Source organism: Onychostruthus taczanowskii, unplaced genomic scaffold, assembly GCF_017590055.1.
Source record: "Onychostruthus taczanowskii isolate IOZ18803 unplaced genomic scaffold, ASM1759005v1 scaffold78, whole genome shotgun sequence".
NCBI lineage: Eukaryota > Metazoa > Chordata > Aves > Passeriformes > Passeridae > Onychostruthus > Onychostruthus taczanowskii.
Window position 1 is genome coordinate 3,639,066 of NW_024505671.1, and position 26,129 is coordinate 3,665,194.

Consider the following 26,129-nt stretch of genomic DNA (forward strand, 5'->3'; position numbering starts at 1 on the left):
TTTTTCTTTTTTTCGACTGCCAAGACACTTGAAATGCCTTTCAGGTGCTGAAACATTGCCAGTCATTTCTGCCACTGTGATGCACACTGTTCAGAAGAATGATTTTAGTAGACTTGCCCAGTCCTGCGAGACCTCTGTTTATAACTCTTTTCTTGGCCCTACCCTGTAGTGCTTAACTCTATCTGTTCTCATCGACACAACAGATTAGATTACTAAATCCTGACAGCCTATGGAAAAATACTTAGTTTGGGACAGCACACTATCCATTCTTGCTTTTCCTGATGCCTTCTGTAGGAGAGCTGGGAAGTTCTGTATTTGCTTGTTTTACGGGGGATCCCGTACAGATAAATAATGCTGTTCTTATGCCATGATTTGGCTTGGCTGACAATGAATCTGTCCTGTTACACTGCTATGCCATCATGTCTCACTGGGCTCTGATAAATTACTGAAGCAGGTGGTTAAAAGCCAGCTGTGAACCACTGATGGTACATATATGGATCTAGCAAGGTGAGCTTCAGATACTGAGATGCTCAGCAGCAAAGGGTCATATGACTAATTTAATAAATTCATTATTTATATTGAACATAACCTAAATGCAGAGGTGGCTGCATAGTTCAATTGCACTAGTGATGAAGAGATTTTCTTCTAACTCCTAAACTACATTTATACATAATTTATAAAATGACTCTTTAATTTAGTAAGTGTTGGTCTTCATTAAGGAACAAAAAAAAGCCAAATCAAAAAACCCAACAAACCCACCCTAAATCAGCACCACAATAAAAGCCAAGACAATTTGAAAAAGAACTAGTTGAAACAAACACAGCAATAACCAGTTTAGATACATATATAAGTAAGGGAAAAATACAGCCTGCTAAAAGATAAACCAGAGACTTGATAAGTCAGAACTAAGTAAATACTGAAGAGGTCCATTAAAATAACCAAAAAAAGAACGGTGACTTTCTATTCATATTGAAGCCCACTGTAAACCTCATTTGGTCATGACTTTAATGTTTATTTTGTCAAATCACTAAATACAAACAGGAAACAAATCCAAGTCAAATCAGACTTACAAAAAATACTTCAAGTAAGTACTCTGCTGTTAGCGCTGAATGAGCTCAGGAGCGAGGGACATGAGGAATCAGGCCTTACTGGCAAACAGGGGCACAGGAGCTGCACTGGACAGCAGTGCTAAGTCTGGACAACATCCCCTCTGCACATCCCTCTTACCAGCTGATATTAGTCCACATCCTTTAACTTTTCCTTTTCAAATTAAAGTAAGTGATAAAATCTCCACGGTGAAGCACAAAGAATTTGAGACAACTACCATCACTACACCAGATGAACCAAGCAGAGTTAATCAGAGCAGTTTGCACATTTGAGCAAGCAGTTATAAACCAGAGATAAAGAAATATATATACAGTAGAGTCAACTGCTTTGTTTATATTTTGTATGACCCACAAGATCTGTCTAGATCACAGCAGGAAAAACAACATAGAGCTCAGACAGTTAATTAATACTGCTAATTTAACTTGTACCCTAACACACCATTCACTTATTGTTATCTGCACTCCATCAAGGAGTAGATGGCAGCAGTAGGTGACAGTTCTTGAGCATTGCTAGTAAATTATTTTCATTTCGTCCTTTCCCTCACAAACAAAGCATCACAGTGACAGAAGCTGCTTGACCTACTTTTTAAGAAAGAGGTTTCCAAAGAAGCACACCCCCCTCCTCCCATTATTCCTGATTTCTGCTCTATTTATACCTCCAGCATGCACAAAAGCACACAAACTAGCTACTAAATTGATTTTCATGCTTTTTCCAATGTGTCACAGATGTTTAAAATTAATCTCACCTATTCTTTTCCTGGATGATGTAGTTTAAGGTCTCCATATACTCCATGGATAGAGAGCAAGCCCCACAACTGTAGCGAAAACATACACAGACGTAGACATAATGCTAGTTTATCACTCATCCCACTGAGATCCTTATTTGCCCCAGATCTCAGGGATCTGCCCAGCTTCTAAGATGCTACAAAAGAGCTCTGACAAACTTTTTGAGAATATCACTGAAGTGAAATAACCTCTTGAAAAATTCATCCTATCTTTTAAATAATTTTCTTAACTCCATTTTTTAAATCTGTGAACAGCTACAAGTCCTGAAGTCATAAAATGATGCTATGCCATGGGGCTTGCCTTTGGAACCTCAATGTCAGCTTCTGCTGGACAGCTACCATTTCACAATGGCTAGCCTTGTTTAATCTTTATTTTTGTTTCCTCAGATGCCTCTTCCTTCAATTTTCCTGCACCTCGAAACACTCTGAAAAAACAACATCCTTTTCCTATCAAGCATGTGCCAGGGCACAGGAACTACCATCCTCTCAGAGGCATCAGGGGAGCATGATCTCTGAAATGAAGTGAGTTACAGCCAGCAGAGAGGTGCTCACATATTTGGAAGCAAGATTCCTTTACCAAAATAGAGGCACTTTGAAGTTCTTACTTCTTATGCTTACAACAATTCCTCACATGATCTGGGTGGCACATGAAGATTCACACTGTATCAGTTAATCATGGATAATGGGTTCATTACACTGGAATCCTCATCAATACTAAATGGGTGGGGGTAAAAGTGATGGTTCATTGGTTTTTGACTGACATAACACAACAATCCTCTCTGGGAAAAACAGCATAGTTTTACAGTTAATTTAATAGAAAAGTAGGGTGGATGTGCTGTGGCAAAAAAAGCATTCACAGAATTTAACATTATTTTGGGACACTGCAAAAAAATTAACATGGACATGGGAAAGTCACAAGAATGTCAGTTTTCAAAAACTTCCTGGGAACTCACAGTTCCTAAGAATGGGTAGAGATAAGCAAAATGTTGCCGGGAGATAGTGACCTCTGTGCTGCCTGGGGCTCAGACACAGGGGAGGAGGGAAACGGAGAGCACGTTCAGCTGCAGCATGGAATGAGGTCTTCTTCTCAGGTCTGGAGATCCAATGCTGTTCCTGGCTGGAATGGTCAATCATGAAAACATTTATTCTCTTAGTTCAGTTTTCCCCTATCACATCAGGAAAATGAAAGCTTAAATGTAAATTAGAGAGTTTGAAAAAAATATTACAGCTCTATAGTACATCAAGTCTGAGAAATGATAAATTCTTCCAATACTTTAGTCCAGACCACGTAGAGGCTGCTTTTTAAGTGCGTTGCATCAACACATTCAAACTAAAGCATTCTTTGCAGCAGAATAACCAGATAATGACAAATTTGCACATGAACATTGTTGTCTTGCTTTGACTTTCTTCTCCCACAGGACAAATTTAAGTAAAGGGAGAGGAAAAGGAGAGGAAAAGTAAAAGGGGTTTATATCAGTCCTTCAGACAGGAGCTTATCGGTAATCACGAATTCCAAAATGCATTGAGCACTAGGAGCAAAAACAAAAGTCAAACATAATCAAAAAACTCTGTAAACAATTATATGGATCACATAAATGTGATATAAAAACAGCTGCATAAAACAGTTTACAAGCAAAGTTCATAGCTTTCTTTAGCCAAATAGAGGGGGAAGTCTCTATATTAGCAGTCTCATAATACTCACTCACTCACTGAGGTGATGGTAATATGACAGCACTGTTCTTACTCTGAAATAACGACTCTTCGTGAACAACTCAATTAGCTGTTATCTTATAAACTGCTCAGGATCACAGACATATATGAAATAGAAGAGGATGCACACAGCCCTCCCATGGATAGCCCTACAGTTACATGCACCTTCTTTCTTCCTGTGCCACCCACAAAAGCCTGGGAGCACTGGACAATGTCACCGATGTGCAGTCCCCCTGTCCATCCTGAACACAGAAATTAAGCCACGCCTTGGGAATCATGTCTCCCCTGGCTGTAGTTCTTGTTTAAAAAAAATCTGTATTAGGACTTTAACAAATATGGTGAAATTGTCCTTGAATCAGCTCAAGGATGTGCATTTGCCAAACAAAAGAAATTCTGTGCGTATTCCTGCTCCACAGCTGACTCACATTCAGAAACAAATCCTACACACGATTATTTTATGGCCTTGCTCGGAGTCAACATAAAGCTGACTTGCACTTAAATTACCTTCAAATCTCTTTTGGCAAGAACAACTTTCCATAGTAACGAGAACTATTCTTTAGAGACCAGATTTTCTAACACCAACACCTGAATTCATTTAATCTGAGCTTTTCAGAATCACTGCCGTCACCTGCTGTAGATGCTAATGTGTTGCTTCAGGCTGTTGTTGGAAAGTTTGATGCCTCAATTCTCACAGGATTTATCACTTTGAGGCAGGTCCTCCACTTCCTCTCCCCTAAGGACAATAACACCCACAAATCCTCTCTTCTCAAAAGCCTTCAGCCACTCTTTCGTTGCTATGTAGCTGGGCAGCACGTAAAGAAATGAAATTATTTCCCTAACATAAAAAATGATTTCTTCTTCTTTTTCTAATGTTGCAAAGACAAAATATCAACAATCTTTCAGTCAGGAAAAGGTGGACCATGAGATATTTTAAATATACTTCTGGTGCTACCTATTTTAAATATACTTCTGGTGCTACCTATTTCTAAGTGGAATAATTTTGTCCAAGCATTTGAAGCAAAGCCACCTGGAGGAGGGGACACAGCAGCTGCTCACCAGAACCAAGCTACAGAACAGCTTAGAGGAAGAATTAACAGAATGAGAGACTGTGCAATTGAAATTATTATAAAAAGGTTATAACACCAGATGTAAGCTGAAATTTGGTTGATAACCTGAATTTACACAGTTTGTTTTATTAGTACAAATACTTAAACCAAACCATTGTCTTGTCTCCCACTCAAAATGTTTCATCTTTAAAGTACGGCATTGATTAATTAGAACTACACAAGAAAGTTTGTATAATGGAGTCAGGCCATTAACTTCACTTGGCTGAAGGTGAGACTTGGGCTGTAAGTTTTAATTTCCAAAAAGAGCTATATATATTCTCCAATGGGAAATAATTTCCACACCACTAAAATGCCCACATTGCTCTGCTGAAACAGAGACTATTTAACAGAGCACCAAAACATCCATTTCACTGAGCAAAGGAAATGAAGACTGTCTACTACATATGAGTAAACATCTTCCAGTAACAAGTAGAAAAGTTCAAAAATTTTGCTTCTCATGACTTTATTTATTTAAACAAACTCCTCGTTTTAATAAGCTAACATTCTGGTTATACATAAAAAGTGCATCAGGTGGCAGGCAAAATGGAAAGTGTGTAATTTCTGTGAATGCCAAAGCATAGAGTTCCTATCATTTTGAGACACCTCTTGTGTACCTAAGATGTACAATCCATTTGAACAAATGTGGTTGCTCCAGAGATGCAATTACTGCAGCTCCAACAAAATAAAATTAACTATAGGAAGCATTGGCTTATCTTGGCCTTGTATTTTAAAATAGGAAATAACAGTATTATATGCACAGACAATTACCCAGAGGATAATATATCCCCTTCTATGATAAGTATCTAAGACAGATGTAAGACAAGAATTGCCTTCTGAAGTTGCCTGCCTCTCCCCACAGACAGCTTAGAAACACCAGGTGAATCCTACCTTTTTAATAAAGAACAGAGCAATAAGAGATATACAGTAATGGCTTCAGATTTCAGATAAAGAGAGCAATTTTAAAAAAAATGAACATAATTTTAAATGAAAGGTTATTTTCCAAATTTGCTCTTCTTCTTTTTTTTTCTTCCCACCAAAACAACTTGTTTTTTAAAGAGCCTCTGTATAATTTAAACTATTATTTCCTCTTCTTATGTATGTACACATTTTTATATATACATATACAGCATACCAAAAAATACATACAGTAAACAAATTTAAGATATAACAGCATAAGTTAATTCTTAGAATAATGAATATCATGTCTCATCAAGACATTGGTACCAAGTATTCAAAATCAGTATTCTAAAGCATCTAAATTGTTTCCATATTAGCATGGAAAAGAATGACTTTTGATACTAAATCTATTTATTGCCTCATTTAAGCAAATTATGTAGCAGAAAAATTAAACTTTCCCAAGAGAAATGCTTATACACAGAAATGTATAGCCCAAATTAGTAGCTAAAAAGTGCTGTAAAATGCACTCAATTCACATAAAATACAGTTAAAGATATTTTTATGTAAAGCTCAAGAAAGCTGTATAATACAAAGAGAAATAAAATGAGAGGAAAGCTAATAAGAGAAAGTATTACATAGTTTTACAAAGAGCAGAGAAGGATGCTAAAATGCTTTTGTCAAAAGCAACACCACAAAAGATACTCCTTAAAGTTATCAGGATTTGAGCTGGTTTACTCCAAATTTAATTTTCTGGTAAAAAAGGATATCAAAGGGCATTTAACTGAAACCAGTCAGTCTGAAAAGGTGATTATTAAAAACAATTAGTAATTTTATCAGAAAGTATAACTGATATACTTGTAAAAATCTGCACTGATATAGTTTTGATCTCATTTAGACAGTTCCATCGAAGCTAAAAAATATTATACTTATGAATCTTATTCCTCCCATTCTCAAGCACTTAATTAGTTTTTGAATGCCTAGATTTTGTTTCCCTGAGCTGAGAAATATAAATTGCTTATCAGAAGCTCTATCTTCTCTACCAGTTTCCTATTTCCACCATTTTTGCTATTGCTGATGCTGGCTACAGGAATGATCAGTTAGAGGAGATGAAGACATCATATTCATCTGATCAGTTGGAAATCAAAGAACTGCAGTGATTCTTATCTGTTTTCCACATTGAGCATTGCAAAGACACTTCTCACATAAGTCTTAATATATTACGCTTCATTTGGGTACACATAACTATTCTCTGCTATTAGGTAAACTATACATCATTGATATATTGACAATAATTAAAATAAAATGAAAAATTAATTCTTACCTCATTATAAAGGCAAATTTCAGCAGCCTATATTTTTCAATAACTTCACTGTTGACCTGCTGATTGCACAAGAGGGAACAACTGACAGTAAATTAGGGGGAGTGCTGACATAGCTGATGGCAATGTCTCTAGCTGGGAAGATGTTTGTATTCTTAAGGTTTAAGCCATCAAAAACCTCATGTCCTACCCCAGGTGCCAAGGCGGGTTTACATAACAGAATAACCCTCAGCATGAGTAGGGACCAGGTGTGGAAGGGATGGGCAGGAGCCCTGGCAAGGGCAGAAGCCACATCTGCCCTCATCAGGGTGGGCAGTGGTCCTGCACAAATTGTTTTAAAATATCTCATTATCATATTATTTATTTCAGAATTACGCCTATATAAAAAACTATTCCCAGCATCTATATTTATATAACACAAAGCTTCAAAATAATAAACTTCAGAAAGGAACTCTACCGGCTATATATGAAAGAAAAAAAAAAAATGATTTCTTTAAGCAGCATGCTTCTTTTTTTCCCCAGAAGTCCCTATTGAATCACTTCTGTGACAAACCTGGGAGTCATCAAACTCAAGTTTCTCAGAGATACTGGAAGCACTACCTGACTCCAATAGTCAATGTCCAGCATATAGGAGATGTGCATATTTAGTTTGTCTTTAGAAGATCCAGAGTTCCACTTTCTAGGCATATTTTTGGGTGATTAATCCTAGGTAACTTTGAGGTCCTCAACTCTTCTTGTAAGAATTCAGCATATCTTCTCAAGTTAGGTATCCAGAATTAAAACTGTGTAATTGATTACACTGTCAACCTGGCTGCTGTGGAGGTCAGTAGTGCAAGCAGGCAGGAGAGGTGACACAGCATGCCATGTGTCTCCTCCTGCCAGCCCAGCCACCCTGAGAAACAGGAATGAACATCTGGCAGCAGATTTGCCTAGCATTTACACAGGCTGAAGTAAGCAAAATTCTTTGGCGAATCCCTAGAACTCATCTGTTGCCACCAAGAAGAACCCAAGAGAAGTGGTGAGGATGCAGCTGCTGGCATCTCCTGGCCTCCAGACTTGGACGAAACGATGTTGGCCAGGTCACCTGGGCACAAATTCCAGTGCTGTGAGCGTGACACTGTGAGACCACAAACCAGCGAACTCAGTTACTGATTGTCTAAAATAAGCCACCGCTCCCTTCCAAATGGTATCTGAGTTAGCTGCACCAATTTGATGCAGTTCCACAGGGTTTAACTTTGAGGAGAGGAGGCAGTGCTGCTTGGGCACCACAAGCAGCTCATTGCCGATACAGCTCTGCTTATTCACACGCCATTTAAACACTTCCAGCTTTCCAGGATCCTCCCTCCCCTATCAAACTGATAACATGTTGGGTAATTCTGCAAATTCTATACTACATCTTGGTTATCCATTGGAAACTTCACTGTCATAGCAAGACTATTAAGAAAAAACAAAAACAAAAACCAAAACCAAACAAACCCAAACCCAAAATACAATATTTTTGTATTATTTTTAATGAGAAAAAACCCACAACAAACTGGACTAATAGTCTACTTTATACTAAAATAATAATTATTAATATTAAATATTAATTAAATCAATTTAATATGCATTATTAATATAAATTTAATAATTTTTTAAACCCAGATTACTGGTATTTGCTTGTGGGGTTTTTTTTCACCCTAACAAAACTGGCAAGCTCTTAGTTTTCTGCAGAAAATGGCTGCTGTTGCTTTTTCACAGTAGTACAGTAGAAAAGCTAAAAATTAAATATTAATACATTGAATATATTTTCAAGCAAGCTTGCTCAAGCTTAGACCCAGCTTTTTCTTTAAGAGTCTGCTGTAGTTAAAAGAGTATAGAATTTAAACACAACAGTAAGATTACCACAGAACCTCTTCTGATTCCATGCAGTTTTAAAAACTTACTATGCTTTTTAAATGCAAAAATATCACAGAAGTAGTTACTTGGTACAAATAATTAATGAATTCAGAAGAAGATTATGCAGGAATTAAAAACTTTAGAAAGTGAAAATATTTTCTCCATTCAGATAAAGAAATTGCTTGCAGCAGTTCATTCAAAACCAATTCCTGTCACACCCTCATTAGAAGGACATTCTTTAAGAGAAAATAAAATGACAGACTGATTCATTGACTAGCACGTTTATCAGGACATGCTGATAGAGGACCATTAATCAAGACTCCCCACTAATAGAAAATCATTAGAACAAAGCACATCAGCAGCAATTACTCTTCAGTTATCAGGCCTTTCTTTAACCAATACCTAACCTTGAGGCCAGTTTCTCAGTAGCTTTCAAAGCTTCTATGACATAATTTATTCAAGACTCTTGACACAGTGCAGTCCTTCAGTATCAGAACATCAGCTTGAAAATTAAGTACATAAAGGTGTAGGGAAACAAGGACAAAGGGGAGTTCTTACTTCGAAAGTACTGAAGCACCATGATTTAAATTCACCCAAATCAGAAGTTTTCAAGACAAATGTTAGCATTATTTCTTTGTTTCTATGACCTCAGTTCAGGATATATCTCATCAGGATCTGGATTACTCTAATAAACAATATATGCTTCATTTTGATTTTTTTTAGGGTACCTTCCATGCCATTTACTCTGTCATCCAAACAAAGCCCATGATGTCTTTGGACAGCCAGACTAGCAGGTGGCACAGATGGACCCAGGTTCACTGAATCCACCTCTGGATTCATCCTGTGTGAACTCTGATGGAGCAATGATCTAAGCAAAATCAATGGCAGTCTAGAGAACCCTGAATATTGCCACAACAGGCAGAAGTCAATGGAAATAATAAAAAGTGGTTTTAATAATTATTAATGATGCTTTACAGTTAAAATGAAGTACTTCAGTTACAACACCATCTGTAAACTCTGAGGAGCCTCCAGCCCAGAGAAGCTGAAACAAGAGTTCGGAAGCAGAACCAGGCAAAACTCAAGCTTCATTGTTCAGTGATGGTACAGGAGGTTTCAAGACATGATTCTTGACAGATTGTTTTAGATTGAGAAACTGACATACAGGGCTAGACTTTTTCCATGTTTTCTTCTCATTACCTTTTTTTCTTATTCCCTTTTTTAAAGTTAGATAATAGAACAGTGTTCTTACTTAGCAGCAGCTGCTACTGTTTCTTCAAGTGGATATCAATTAAATATAACTCAGAAAATACAGCTGGTTGTATTAGGAATACCTGATATGTTTTTTTTTTTTTGGTCTTTTTTTTTTCTAATTGAGCTTTCTAGAATTATTCAGTCTTCCAAGTAAAAGAGGGGAATTCTATATTAAAAATTCCTTTGTCATTCTTATAATATGTTAAATTATAACTGAAACAAAAATTGTTTGTAGATGTCATGACCTTTGATGTTTTATACATTCTATTTTCAATTACCATAAACATCTCCCAAATAGCACCAGGCTTCTGTCCTCTATGGCTTCTTTTTAATCCTGTGCTTACTTTGTATATTGAAATCTTAAAAAATATATTTTCAAAATTAGAATACAATATGAATTTTCTCAATATATAGCAGACAATTAAGATTTACACTTTTTATTATTGTTTGGCTTTAGTTTGGCTTTTGTTGTTCGTGGTTTGGTTCATTAGTATTTTTTTAAACCTTAGTGCTTTCCATCAACCAAAAATCCCTATCAAAGTTGATATCAGTTGGTCTAAAGTGGAATAAAAATCAGAAGGCACTCAACTACAGGATGATGTACAAATTTGTATTTAAAGTACTTCTTCATTATAAGAGATTATCTTTCCTTTAAGTTCTCAAATCCCACTGTGTCTTCTAAAAGCCTGACTTAAGTGCAATAGGATACCTGTAGTAGTTTTCCCTGGTCTATCTAATGGAGCATAGGATTTGGGAACAAACTAGAAATATTGTTATCATTGTTATTTTACATATTTTAAATATATACTACTGCTTGAGTTTTGTTTTCTCTCTTGTAGGGTTTGAATTTGATGAGCAAACCTTACTTATCCTGTAAATTTCATTCTGCAAGCTACCGTGGCAAGGGTAGAAAATCCTTTAGGTTTCACACCTGGTGTGATGGCATTCAGTTTACTTCCTGATGCCCATCTTAGCTGTCTTCTGGTTAGAAAGAAGCAGTGGAGTAACTGTTTCTAACATTTGAGAGCCTATGTGAGCCTTTAGTGGATAGTGGATAGAAGTGAGAGGAGGATGAGGATGCCCTTACACAAGGTACATTCTCTTTGCTTGAAGATTCTGACTGCAAAGAGGAACAGCTCTAACAAGAATGCCAAAGCAGTGTTTTTAAAATTGTCAGGACAATTTCTTAAACAACTCAAGACGTCATCACGCCTTTCTACTTTGAAGTCTGGCCTCAAGGGAAACACTGTGGATTGGAATGGATTTTGTTCTCCTGCTGGTGGATACAGATAATAAATGCTGTAAAATAGCAGTAAAATGTAGTGGAGCAGACATCTGCAAAAGAAGACATAATCCTACAGTATTTACACATATGGGATAGACAGTTTTGTCTGTTTAAAGAAGTTAGCTCTTCCATGAGACTTGTCACAAAGCCCTGATTTCATGATGCATCAGTGCACACTCAGGATGTGTAAACATGCTCAGAAAAGTATGGCACATTGCTGATAAGGAAAAAGAGAAAAGGTCAAGTCTTTGAAGCAATCTGCTAATTTGGAAAATGCAAAGCTGGGTTAGAGAACAATGCAGAACTCAATAAATACCCAGGGCAATGCTTTGCAGAACCAACAGGTGCTGGATAACCCATCAAACAATATCAGGTTTGTCAGAACCTCAGAAATTGCAGGTGGAAACAAGCAAGGTGATGCTCTTTTTGTTATTTATCTGGCTCCCTGGTTTCAGAGTTGTATGGTTGTATGGGATGCCTAAAATTTCAAATGCAAAGCCAGCTGAAACTGGTAACAGTGAAGCAGGCAGAAAATGTCCTCCACAGGAGGAGAAAATGTGTCTGTTTCTCTGTGTAAACACCCATTTTCACCAAAAATAATAGTAACCCATTTTGCTGGTGAACATCTCTATCCACTTGTCTGGGATATTTAAACCCATATTTCTATTACCAAGTGCATTTTCAGAAACTGCATTGTTTCTATCTTAGTTCATTACAGCAATTAAACATGTAGTAAGAAAAGCCTGGACTAAATGCCTTATGGCATTAGGCAAATTAATATTTGCCTCTTCTATTCTCTTTACTTTTTTCACTACTTCTGCATCTTTCTAAGAACTCTGGAATCTGGAGCAGATTCATATCTTTTCTAACCCAAACACTAGACATACATTTTGGGGAAAAAAATATTTTACAGGCAAAAAAAATTAACAGTGGCTAAGCAACTCTTCCAGACAATTCAGTGTCGTTCATAACCAATCTCTGGCATAAGAACCATATCTAAACCTTCAAAAAGGAGAAGAGTGAGAGAGTGAAGATTTAAACCTCTATTGCTCAACCTGATTTTTGGAGAGAAGACTGGGCTGCAATTTCTGGCGTGTTAAGGAGTAGTCAGTGGAACATTCTGATAAAATTGAATTTGTCAATGTGTTTAGCCAAATGAACAATGAGTGCTTTGGATCTCATTATTGTAAGTCTAGACACAGAAGCAATAATTCAGTTATAATATGAGGAGCTTTGCTTTCAATATTATTGATTATACAATACTTAACAGTGCTCACAGATACTATAATCAGATTAATCGTAGGCACAAAACAGAGAAGCATCACAAAAACCAAAACTGACAAATTATTTGCAAGTATTTTCTCCAATTAATTTCTTCACCTGTCTTTTATGGCATATTTGTAACACAGTTACAGTTATCTTATTCTTAAATACATTGTGGTACATGTCTGCCCAAAAATGACATTTGGTTGGAATCTAATTTGAATTAGACACACTAAATGAAGGGGAAAATGCTTTTAAGCTGAAGGGAAAGACAACATTTCAAGTTATATTTCAGGATTTTTACACAGCTTTAAAATCATCCAAAAAGAGAAAAGTTCTATACAGTTATTTCTGAACTTAGGTTTCAGTTCCTTCTCTGAAGCATTTCATACATATGTACAGAACCAAAACTCACCACGGATATGGAAGAGGAGAAGTACATATCATGTTTCAGACGACTGTATGTCATCCAACTGGTAGTCCATTATACCATCGGCTGATGAAAGATATTGCCATAACCATAAAGACCTTAAAAAAAAAAAGAGAAGTCAAAAGATAATCACACATAGAAGAAGTTAAAACTAAATGCTCCTTATTTAAAATACAGTTTCACTGCTGTTTAAAGCATACTTTTAAAACAATGGGAACAAAAGAGCCTGTTCTACATCACTACCATCCAGCAAGAGATGGATGTATTCTCTTACAACCATTGCAATGATATTTGCTCATATACTTCATTTGCAATTATTTTACAAGTGTTTTTTACTTCCAGCTGACTTTAGGATTCATATTTTTTTTCAGTGCTGTTCAATAATGGCAGTTGTACGCATTGGCATTTTCTCAAAATAGTATTTTTCAAGTGCTATTTTCCTTTTTGTTTCATTTATGCGGGACTCTACCACACATTTTCTACCAAAACACAAAATCTACATGCCAAAATTATCTACAAAGGTGGGTGATGGGGAAGACCACTGCATGAGAGCAGGCAACAAAGCCAACACCTCTAAAACAAGATACATTACTCAACTTGAGTTAACCGCACATGCAGAACAAGGGACACCCACCACCCCATCAACAGCAACAATCAATTCCTTGTTTCTCTTTTGCTAAACACAAAGGCCAGAGTGCAACAAAGCTTGCCTGAGGATCTGATCCCAGAATTGCATTTTTAAACACTGATGATTGGCAGAATGATAAGAGAGACGGGTTCCAGGCCAAGAGGCAAAAGCCAATGGAGCTTCACTGAAAAAATTTATACCAGCAATTTTCAGGAATCTTGTTTTCTCCCAATTAATCCTTAGTAGGCATTCTTGAAAGAATTTTTATACAGAACTGTTTTTTCATGGTTCCTCAAAGTTCCCAGAAAGTGCTACAATTTAAACTGAAACCCTGAATCAAACCAGGAAACCTGAGAAATTTGGGGTTCTTGAGTTTTGTGGTTAGGGTTTTTTTGTTGGGGGAAGCAGGGAGGGGTTTGTGTGTCGGTTATTTGTTATTGTTGTTGTCTGGTTGGTGGTTTTTTGGATTTTGTTTCCTCCAAGCAAAAAGGGATGGGAGGCTTCCACTACTCTAGACGTATTCCATTTCAATAGATTGAATCTAATCAGATTTAAATATTTCCTATCAAAAGAGGCTTTCAATTTTAATTATATTTAATGTCAAACCTTAGGTTAAAAGAAAGTTAGGATTAAAGTGAAAATGTGACCTCGGCACAGTGGTTCCTCTCTCATGGAGCTGTTTTTAAGTCAGATGTTCCAAAACATACTTTTCATCAGATAGAGAATGAGATTTCAGGTATCTCTCTGAAGTGAGGTTTTACATTATCCATAGAACTGCAAAGAACTTAAAAGCTAAGAAATGTATTGTCTTTTCATCTTTTATGAGAACAACTTAGGTAATTTTCCTAACAATGAGAGTATTTTATCATGGTGGAGACCAGCATAAAAGTAAAAACAAATATGCTTGGGAAAAGGCATTTTACTGACATCCAATAGTTTTTGTTGTATGTGTTCTAAATATTTTTCTGTACTCATTTCCTAATTCTCTTTCACAGGACAAAATGATGTATTTTCAGGTATAGTAAGGCTTTTTTCAAACAATCAGCAACTTTTAGCAGGTCCTACAACAGCCTGCTTATTGCTGCTACATCTCATATCTCTGCTATCTTTTCAGCACAAATGAACAGGAGTGAGAATTGGCCCAGCACAAGAAAAATATGTGAAAAACTTGTTCTTGCTTTTAAAAGGCAGGTCTGTTTTCTCCCCTTAGAATACTACTGAACCCAAAATACTACTGAAATGGATAAATTATGCAGAGGTAGGCACAGAGAGAAGATAAAGTGCCTCACCTGTGACCACTGAAACACACCTCAAAATGCACCCTTGTTTGGAAAAGTATTTTATTGGTAAAGACAGTATTTATATTAATATATTAGTATTTTAAAGCAGTATTTAATAGTCACAGTTTTGCTGTGTCAATGAATTATGCAGTACAAGCTTTTAAAATGTTAGGCTTTCAAAAGACAAAATGAAATTCATATCAAATGTGAAAAATATGTGAAAACAGAATCAATACATTTATTTGGGGTCTTTTACAGGACATTATCTTTCTCAAAGCCTGCAAGAACCATATCGTTATCGTAAGCTCTTTCTATAACTTATTTAGATAAAGTGATATATTTGTTATATCATTCATCATTTTCAGCTGTGCATCTATGACAAGACACCAGCCCAGCCTTGCCAAGACAGTAAGGTGGGCAATAAGACAATTAGTTTTCCCTTGAACATACTTAGAATTCCCTGAAGGACTTCCTTCCAGGTGATGAAAGAACTAAAAAACAAAACTAAACTAAACAAATTACCCCAAAAAACAATAAAACCAGGCAAAAACCTGTAAAGTTCAGCATTTAAGAAAACTGTGAGGAGACAATTTCCCACTCTCCTAGTTCTTTCCTTTAAAAATATAAAATTAATGTGAGAAATCAGAGTATTTTTTACATTAGCATATCTTTCCTTTGCTATAAAGCAGTATATTTCACAAAATTTTCAGAAACATTGCAGATTCTTCTTCGCAGTGTGAGAAGATGTAGAATGTAGAAAACCATCAATATGTAAAATGAACAGGGCCTGGTAAGGCAACTGCTGCAATTGCATTATAATTTCTGAAGAACAACACTTCTGTTTAAGTAATTATTTTGTCTTAACTTGGAGGTAGATGCTGTTTAAAGTGAATGCACTCACATGTCAGTGGACTAGCTACATAGAGATGATCAAGCACTGTGACTCAAATACAAGGGAATCGACTTACTGCTGTGAAGTGCAAAGTTATTAAAACATTTTAACAGAAGCCCCTGACCATCATTCAGTCATATGATAGAGGGGTTTGTCTTGCAGGACTAGATCCCTGAGCTGCACTTAAGGATGCTTTAGTGACCAATGTCAAAAGCTGGAAATGGTGTTTACACATTCTGATGACAGCCTTAATCCATCAAGAAGATGTCTGCAGAGCCAAAACAATACAAGTTTTGGCCGTCCTGTGGTATTCTGACTGCCCATAATATAAAAAGCCATAAAAAGACTTTGATGTTTTCAAATACTTTAAGAACATGAAGGAAAAATTAAACTTCGCAAGGACTAATGTCGTTGTATTGTTTGAGTATGCACAAAACCAAATAAGGCATTATTCCCTACAAAGAGGCTTTTTAAGGAAGCTAGTAAATATTAACTAAAGTGACAAAACACCCGAAATACAAACAACTAATCTGTAGCCAGATCTTAATCTGTTTCCAGCACTTAAGTGTTCTAGGTGGACAATAAGAATTTATTTGTGACTTCTCCATTAGCCACAAGACAGTTAGCTGAGTTACAGTCTCGGAATTACATAAAAAGCAGCAGTCTCTGTGCACCAACATTATATTAGGACCGCCTGTCCCTTCAGCCCACTCCTGCAAGATCAGCAGTGCTCCTGCACAGCTACAGGGACTGACATCAGTACCTACCTCAGCACCAAGGGCAGCCTGCTTCGAAAGCAGAGCCTCTACAGTCCGCAAAATACAAAAAGAATGAATCTCAGAATGAAGCAAAAACTCTCTCCTAGCCTGACATCTCAGAAATCTGGAAAGAGTTTCAGGCTGCGCACGTCTCACTGTCATTGCCACAAAAGCCCTTCTAAAAAACAGCAATTTCCTGAGTGTCTTATGCAGCTACACGAGCACCCAGATGGAACGCAAACTAGCAATTGATTTCATTAATTAGAAAAGTTGCTTTGAAGGAACTGAACATTACTGACAGAAGCAGTTTGCAAGCATTGTTCTCTAATGAAATCTAAACCATCATTTCAACAACGGCAAAAGGGTTTTTTTCCTAACAAGCAACCCACACTGAAAACTAATTGGAAGCCATAGGTACATAGCTGTACTTCACACTCAGCGAAAGGCTAATCTCGAACGGCCAATTGCAAATGGCTCAGCTGGTACAGATAAAATTAACAAGTCACTCGAACACCCTCTGTTGTCAGCTTACACAAGGCAGTCCCAGTGCTGCTCATCTGAATGGGCAGAGCAGAATGTGGTCGTTCCCACAGCCTGCCTCTGTTGCTCTGCAGGCAGCCCACCAGGCCACCGTGCATGTTGGAAACATGCTTGGATGCTGGATACGTGAATTTCCATTCCTTAACACTTAGGAGAACATTTTTTTGTACCAGCACCTCTAATTGTAAGCATAATTCTTGACTCCTGTTCTTTTTTTCTTCCAATCAATCAAACCAGTGGTTACTACCTGGTATAACACAACAAAAAGAAAATACAAAAACCCAACAGTGCTGCCAACTACATACTGTGCAAACCAGGATGGGCACACCGTATAAATGCACACAGGTGCTAAAGAGCTTTCATGACAAAAACAAGTAAGCTACATGTGGTTTTCAATCATGGGCTATATTCAAACTGATTGCTATTTATTCAGTTTTCCTTATTTAAATGAAAACTTCTCATCAGGTTTAGTTCTACTAAAATTTGCACCAAGAACACGATAAATGGGAGGTGATTATTCTAACACACTGAAAACCAACAATGTATTAATCATTTGCAAAAAAAACTGGATGCATTTGCCCCCTTAAAATGATCAAAACTGGACTGTATTCAAATGATCAAGAATTTTGGCCCCTAAAAACTAATGCAACTTGTTTTAATAAAATTTTTTTTTATGCTACGAATATGCAACATTTTAAACTGTGGAATAGCACATTATTGCTTGAAACTGTCAAGTTTGTTTTAAGAGTGAGACCTCATAACCACAACATCTACTGAGTCCTGATAAATGATAACGATAATGAGTCCTTTGGTCTTTAAACAAACGGTACTAGCCACTGACCTATTTTCAAAGTTTAACCAATTCAGCTTGCACTTATAAGAAAAAAAATTTACTACTCAGAGGAAAAAGAATATGATCTTCCATTAAAATACTATTTTCCAAAAAGAAAAAAATGTAGAGAAAAAAAAATTGAACAGAGCTGCATTTGAAGCACAGTTAATTAAAAACACATCTGGCATCATGCATTTAAAAAAAACAAAAATTCTGGTTATTGGCACCAGTATCCACCTCCATCATAAAGGGCACCCTACTTCGAGAGCAGAAGTTCTGAGCTGAATGCAAAAAGACTCAGATGCTATCACAGGATGAAGTAAAAATTTTGTCCTGGATTCACCTCCCTGTGTACACAGTTTTAGATTGTACCTGTGTCTTACTGTCACTACCACAAAGACCTTTCTATAAATTGGCAATTTCCTGAGTGTCTGATGCAGCTATACAAGTATCCAGAAGGAATACAAATTAGCAATTTTCCCAAAAATTGGCTGATATTAACTTTCCAAACAATGGATTTTCACTCAAAGAAAAAAAGGACTATTTACCTGTGGATTCTGAACAGTGAATTCCACTTGCAGCAGAGCAAGTGAAACTATGAAGCATAATTTCTATTTTTCTTGCATCTTTATTTGCTTTTTTCTCATGGAGATCCCCCACCTTACTATATTCTCATTCAATGTTTGCAATGAATTTAAGGCTATTTGCCTCAACTCTTCAACACTGTGAGATATATAAAATTATTTATGTTTATATTGTAATTTATTAAAAATTTCTAGCAACAAATTGTTTGGCAAGTATTTGTATCCTCATATTATATTAACTAAATAATATTTTCAGGAACTGGAAAAAATTCCCATGAAACCTGTTGTGTCATGTAACAATTAAATGACCTGTTTTTCTGTACAATGATTTCTGTAAAAAAATTTCTCCACAAAAATTAGCTCCTTTTGCCTGCGTGAGATATAAATAAAGTAGAAAAACAAAGTATAAAGTCAAAAGTGCTGGCTTGAACATATATTCTAGCATTTAGCAATAGTTCAATAAAATGTAAAAAGAGAAAAAAAAATTACTTCTTAACTAGAAATAATCATTATCCAGGACCGATTGTGGATGAAGTTTGAAAGCAGAATCATCTTACTCCCACAAAGTAGCAGTGAGTTTGTGCTTAGCATGTGCCCCAAAACCAATCCTTTAGGGTAGTTAACAATAAACCTCTACACAGACCAGCCATATAATCACTTATTGCAAAAAACAAACTAAACCAAACACAAACAAGCACCAAAAACAAACAAACAAGCAAACAAAACAAAACAAAAAAAAAAAAGCCCCAAAGAAACAAAAAAAAAAAAAAAAAAAAAAACCAAAACAAAAAAAAAAAAACAAAAAAAACCAACAACCTTTAAATACCCCCTATGATATATTAATTATATTGTAATGTAACTTCTCTAAGAGAAATCAGATTGTAACAGCTTCATGGCAGCTCCTCCTTAATGCACCATCAGTTCAGAAGTGAGGGGATGAGATTGATTTTAACCTCTTCAGAAGTCATGCATCGTCCTCTACAGTAGTATGAAGAAAACCCAACTTGGTGCAGCAAATACCCACTATATACACTATTTCGGATAACAAAAACTGGAAACAATCTGGGTTTCTTTGAAGCAAAGGTAAAGTTTAAGATGTGGTGTAAAAGCAAGTAGTTAAAAACCTCCAAGCATCTTACAGATAGAGGTTCAGGCTAGAAACATAGGGGTGTTTCTCAAAGGATGAAGCAGGCAGCACTGGAGAGAAAAAAAATTAAAACTATTTGGGAGGCAGTTAAAAATTGTTGGTACATCGCTTCACCTACTTTGTTCATGGATGACTTACTGGACATTTGAAATGTTGATTTGCCCTGAAGCTTGCCTGTGATATTCTAATTCACAGGCCATCTGCTCAGAGTGCAAGTTTTGGGGAGAGAGAAGGTTATTCCTCAAACCATGGAATACAGGAACCAAGAAAATGACTCTTTGTCTCCTGGAGAATGGAGGGAGCGGCCCATTTGGCAGATCTGTTTCCTTACAGGGACCAGAAACATAATGGAATACCTGAGACAAGGTCATCAAATTTTCTCATTTCTAGAACAACTATATTGGAAGTAGCATCCTGAAAGTAGGTATAAAATCACAAAAGATGGAAAGAATGTGAGTTATAAAGTTTCAATATTTTTCATTTTTGAAAATACTCTATTCTAAAATCACTAAGGACCAAGTAATTTTTTTTTTTTATAATTAATAAGACATACAGCATTCAAAAGAATTTGAGGTAGAAGACAATATTCATCACTTCACAATACTCTTTAAATTGTTGATCAAATTAGTCAGAAGATGTCTTCTGTCACTAAGGCATAAGTACATATTGTACAAATTCCAGATAACAAAGTTATTTACTGATTTCTATATGGGTGATAAAACACATGTTTAAAAACCTATTTTTATTACTGTTTCAGCATAGTTCTTATTTTAAATTAACACCAAGCATAGAGAGAGAGAGAGAGAGAGAATAGGCAATCTTTTCCCTCAAAATTTTAGTGCTTTCCTAAACAAGATGTTGTTAGCCAAATCTTAATATTCTGTTTCTGCATTACTATTGCTCTGTTACACTGTCTAGGAAGGTCCTTTTTTCAGGAAATAAGAAGGGACAGAGAATAGTTGTTCTGCTAACATGATCTAAACAAATAAGATAAAGAATTCAGATACCACAAGGACGTACTGTTCCATGCTATGTGGTAGCTTTATTAGTAATAATTATGAGACTAAGTTACACACTAAAATCATTCAAGAGAGATTAAAGGCTTATGCTAAACTTATAAAAGCTATGACCTAAAAGCTAACCTTCAGATATTTAAAAAAAACTTCCAAAAGGCAAAGAAGAACATGCTATATATGGAAAGATAATCACTTCATAAACTTTAGACAGATGTCTGAAACAGGCAACTGCTGAAGAGAGAGAGCATGAAAATGCAATACTTGCTATCACTTAAAAGCTAACTCATCAGAGAGGAGAATGATTTAAAGGCTGGAAGAGGCTTAAGACAGGCTATTGGGTTTTCCTCTACATTCTATTTCAAAATCCATGAAAAAAAACCCAACAAAACAATCAAAACCAAACAAACAAACAAAAACCCCCAGAATAATTCAATAGAAAATCATCCAACAAAAATGCTTTCACTAAAGCACAATGTTCTTCTTTGGTCACAGTTTATCCCTTATTATCCATAATCATTCCTACTACCCACAGAACCATATGACCTTGTCACTGCTTTATACAGAATAACAGGATAATTGTGTACTTAATAAACCCTACAAGAGTACCAAACTGTGATCCTACGAGAGCACAAAACACTTTTGCAACTGGTATCAAAAGGGTAAGGGGGGAAATGAAAAGCAGCTATGACCGATAGAATACTAGAAACTGTACAATTAATTCCACTTAATTACAATCTGTTTATTGTCTCTCTTTTATTTTTTTAAAATCAGATTACATGTAAAAAGAGATTTGAATTTCATTCAGGCACATTCCAGAACATGTGGTACTCTGGAACTACAACTTTGAGAAAACCTCAAAACTATATTTTGTTGTTTTAGTTTTGTTTTTTTTCCTTAAGAGACATCCTTTATGCATGGAAGATGATTAACCATATTGCTTTATCAATTCAAATAATTTTTTAAAATAATAAAGCATTCTGAAAAACTTATCTAAGGTTTGAATGCACTCAAAAAATTGCTGTGTTTGTTTCCAAAGAATAAGTTATAGAGGGATTTTTTTTAAATTTATATTAGTGTTTGCTTAGTCTTGTCTTTAACAAAGAGTCGAGTTCTTGTTAAAAAAATCTGAATAACTGAAATAGTTTTAAGTGTTTCACTCGCATCAGTATTTCTCTACTGCTGTTATTTTTAATAAAAAGATGATGCTATTTCTAGACATTCTTCACAGAAAGCCTGTCAAACTTGGTGTCCATTCATTTTGAAATAAAATCAATAAAAATCAATATTATCTACACCTGTATCTGCAACAGTACATGACAATTCTGACAGGGTGAGATCTAAAACATGTCTTTTCTCTCCAAGTAGAATTAACCAGCAATTCCTCAGACACTCTGGTGACAGGGAACTGTGTTTATATTTTAGATAGCCACCATCATAAGCCAAACATTAATGACCTTCTCTTTCAAGGCAAAACAAACCATTTTTGTAATGGAGTTTGTTTCTCCAAAGGTTTCTAACAGACATTAATTGTAAATGTATGATTTTAATCTCATCTTGAGGAATTTGTGCTGAAGTTCACTTTGTACATCCAGCCAAACTAAAGATTTTCATGCCCTGTGAACTGAAAACATTTGATTCTCACAAAGATGCTAACATTTTTCTTTATAAATCAGAGTGTAAGCTACCAAAGCAAGACAGCTGAAGGCTTCCTAATAAGAAATACATCCACAAATTGTCAATATTGTAGTTGTTTCTTCCCAAATAAAACTTATGCTTGAGTGTCTGGTTTGTTTTTATTTGCTTTCATGTTGTTTTTATTTGTTTTCATTTGCTTCTTTTTCTTTGCTTAGCTCTTTGTCTTGATTGAAACAGCTTTACTGGCTTTTTAAACACATTTATTTCAGAAGCTTGTAGGGACATAAGAGAATTGCACTGCCTCTAAAAGGAGTCCAGTGAGCTCAGACTGTCACTTCCAACAGTGGCCAAAAACAAATGCCCAGGCAGCAATACAAGTTATCCACAACAATAGCCCATCTACTCCCCAGCTTCCAGACAGTTGACAGAATCACTGAACCACATATTGTGGGGGCTTCTATGTATGGTATTATCTCCATCTCCTAAAATCCCTCTGCAATTCTTTCAGTTTCCCTCACTATCCCAAATAAGTTTACACCATCAGCAAACCTTGCCATTCAGCTGGTTTCCAATTAAATATATGTTCACCTGAATGAGCATTTTTAATGCCAAGTTAATTGATATTTGTAATATCAAATACAATAAAATCATGGTGATACAAGATGAAGAAACATCCTCATTACAAGGGGATTTGTTCTTTGCTTTCTGAGTGCTCAGAAAAAAATACACAAAAAATGGAATGCATATATGAGTTTAGTATCTAACTTCTGAGGTCTCTACAAGTTTCAGGATGAATAGGTAGTGGAAACAGACAGCAGTAATGAAATAAGGCTATTAAAAATGGGCAAGAAACACTAAGTATTAATCTGCTTTGCTTTGCATCCATTCCATCTGCTGGCACCAGGAGTATCTGCAGATCTGTCCTTTCCAAATCAGGTCCACCAAGAGAGAGGATGATAGGAAAATGCAGATGACATAAGACAGAAAAAAAAAACCCAAAAAAAAAAAAAAAAAAAAAAAGAAAAAAAAAAGCAACAAAAAAAAACAAACAAACAAACAAACAAACAAACAAAACCTAATAAAGCTTGGTTATTTTCTTTGCTTATACAACAAACTTTTGCAAATTCCAGATCTAACTGAACATCCCTATAACAAGGGGGAAAAATAGATGCTGTTTTAGCAGCAAAGAGTAAGAGCCATATTCTGGTAATGGTTCAATTTCCTGTGCATGTGAGAAAGGAAAAGAGAAAGCAACAGAGCTTAGAAAACACATTTTTTTCTTCTATAAGAAAACATGTCACAAAGGGAAAGCTCCATTGCTCTGAAAAATGGTCAGTTATTATCTTCCTACAGACAGAGACTTCATTGACTGGATGGTAGATACTTAGAGAGGCAAAGATGCAAGTCTACACTGAGGTCTGTCCAAAAGTAAATGTGCCTGGGGTTGGATGGATGACTTGGAAAATGCTCTTCACCTTCTCCATCACAGGAATCTCATCAGTCCCCATCACCAAGTAAAACAAAGCGTCCAGTGGCATGCCTGGTGACAGAGGAGATTGTCTATACAAAAGACTTTCCAAGCCAAATGAACTTTTGCACCTGCCTAGTGAAATCTGGAGGAGGTCTTTATTTGCAGGAATGACAGAAAGGCTGCAAGGAAATGTCCTGCAGGAGCAGAGAAACACAGGGGAATGAGTAAGATTCACTGGGGACGTCAGATGGCAAAAGCCTGGTCTCTTTCACCTTTCTTCTACCTTAATATTCCAAGGTTCTCAGAGCAAGCTAACATTTTAATAATCAGAAAATTATGATAACACAAAGAAGAACACCTTAAACTTGACTCTATGGGACATTTGTTGTTTTGTTGCACTGTTGGTAAGCCTTCAAATGACCTTTTCAAAGTCTTGGGTACAACCTGTATAGTGGCCGATTATGCCAGAAATTAAATAATATGCCATTGGCAGGGTTCAGGAAAACAAAGTTAATGAGGCAGTTGTGTTCCTGGGATTGCTTCTTGGACCTCCCCAAATGCTGCTGAATACACAGCTTACTACAGCTGCTCCCTGTGTGTGCCCATAAATATGCAGGAAGTGTTAGAGAAATACAAAGAGGTAAATACCAAATCCCCAGCCGGGATTCTGTTGCATAACTCTGAAATTCATGGAAACCTCCCTAAGCTAAAGGATTTAAAGACTCCTTAAAGCAACCTGAAGAATATATCTTGATATACAGAGCAAGAATAGATTTAAAGTGCCAGGAAGCCCTTGTGGTGAGAGGGGAGGAAAACTAACCAAGTGAAAAGCCATGAACAATAATCATATTTTAGGGGCTCATCACAGCAGCTCTGTAAATTAAGGAAAGTAAAAATCAGCGCACATTCCAGGGAAGCAGCTACTGCTGAGCAGGTACCTGCACACCAACTAAATGTCCAACTTCTATATTTGATACAGGGACAAAATTTATCACCTTGCCCCCCTGCTGGCAACTGTTGAGAACAAAAAGCACAGCAGAAGGAAGGCAGAAACAACTTGACACTCTCTCAGTATCAACAGCTCGGTATTTGTATAGTATTTTCAGGGAAATGCTGCCCAGACATTGACCTCCAACAAAGCCCAGCGTGTGAATCAGTGAGGTTTGGCATAATCCCCTCAAAAAATCTGGTGGTGAGTCACTGTCACAAATAGCTTCCTGCTTGTTTTGCAAATGAGGAAGAGGCAGGGAAGGGATGAATGAAGAAATGAAGAAACAGTTTGTATATTTCTTTTCTCTGAAATGCTGGCTCTGAAGAGGACACAGGTGAAGAAAAAGAAGCAGCAATTGCTCAAGGCTATCACACATGAAAAATGGTAAAGAAAAGATGTAAGACATGGTTCCAGACAAAAAGATTAATGTCTTCTTAAGAGAGTCTGATTCTCAGACATTATCAGCATAAACACTGCTTAACAGTTTTGGGCCTGAATGAACAATGTCATATTTTCTACATTGTAGAGCTTTTAGAATCTTTGTTGCCTAAAAGACAATCATAACACAGTTTGGGCTGGAAGGGACCTTTAGAAGTCATCTAGTCCAATCCCCCTACAATTAGAAGGGACACCTCCAACAAACCCAGGTTGCTCAGAGTCCTGTCTAACATGATCTCAAATGTTTCTGGGGATGGGGCATCCACCACCTCTCTGGGCAACCTATTCCAGTCTTTCAACACCTTCATTGTTTAAAAAAAAAAAAAAATTAAAAAAAAAAAAAATTTGAACCCTTTCAGTTTAAAACCATTATCCCTCATCCTATTACTAGAGGCTCTGCTAAAATATCCCTTTCCAGTTTTCTTTTAGGCCCCCTTTGAGTACTGAAAGGCCACAGTAAGGTCTTCCCAGAGCCTCCTTGTCTCCAGGCTCATCAGCCCCACCTCTCAGTTCTTCCATATAGGAGAGGTGCTTCAGACCTATCATCATCCTCACGGCCCTCCTCTGAACCCACTCTGAGTATGTACTCCCTTAGGTCTAGGATGTCTTTCTTCGATTACTAAAACTAGTCTGGGTTTCCAGATAAAGATATTTAAATAACCCTGCATATCATGAACAGTTTTATTAAGTTATGACTGGACAAAACTCCAGTTGTAGATACCCGTATATCAACAAATTAAAAAAAAAGTAATCTCTGCTTCCTAAAGGCAAAGAATCAGGGGATCTGTGAAATGCTTTAAAGTTTGCTTTTAAGGCATGGAAAGGACCTACCACATACAAAGCCACCTTCAATGTCATGTGAGAAAATAAGTATTTTAAAGGACTATT

The 26,129-nt window shown here is 36.4% G+C and overlaps 1 protein-coding gene across 4 annotated transcripts in view; it reads right to left on the reverse strand.

Moving 5' to 3' along the window:
• CHRM3 (cholinergic receptor muscarinic 3) overlaps window positions 1-26,129 on the reverse strand; it is a 257,443-nt gene that overhangs the window by 165,010 nt on the left and 66,304 nt on the right. For all 4 annotated transcript variants that reach the window (XM_041423483.1, XM_041423481.1, XM_041423479.1 and 1 more), the window contains exon 2: window positions 13,015-13,127. The gene's annotated coding sequence lies outside the window, so the exon portion shown is untranslated. The remainder of the gene's footprint in view (window positions 1-13,014; window positions 13,128-26,129) is intronic.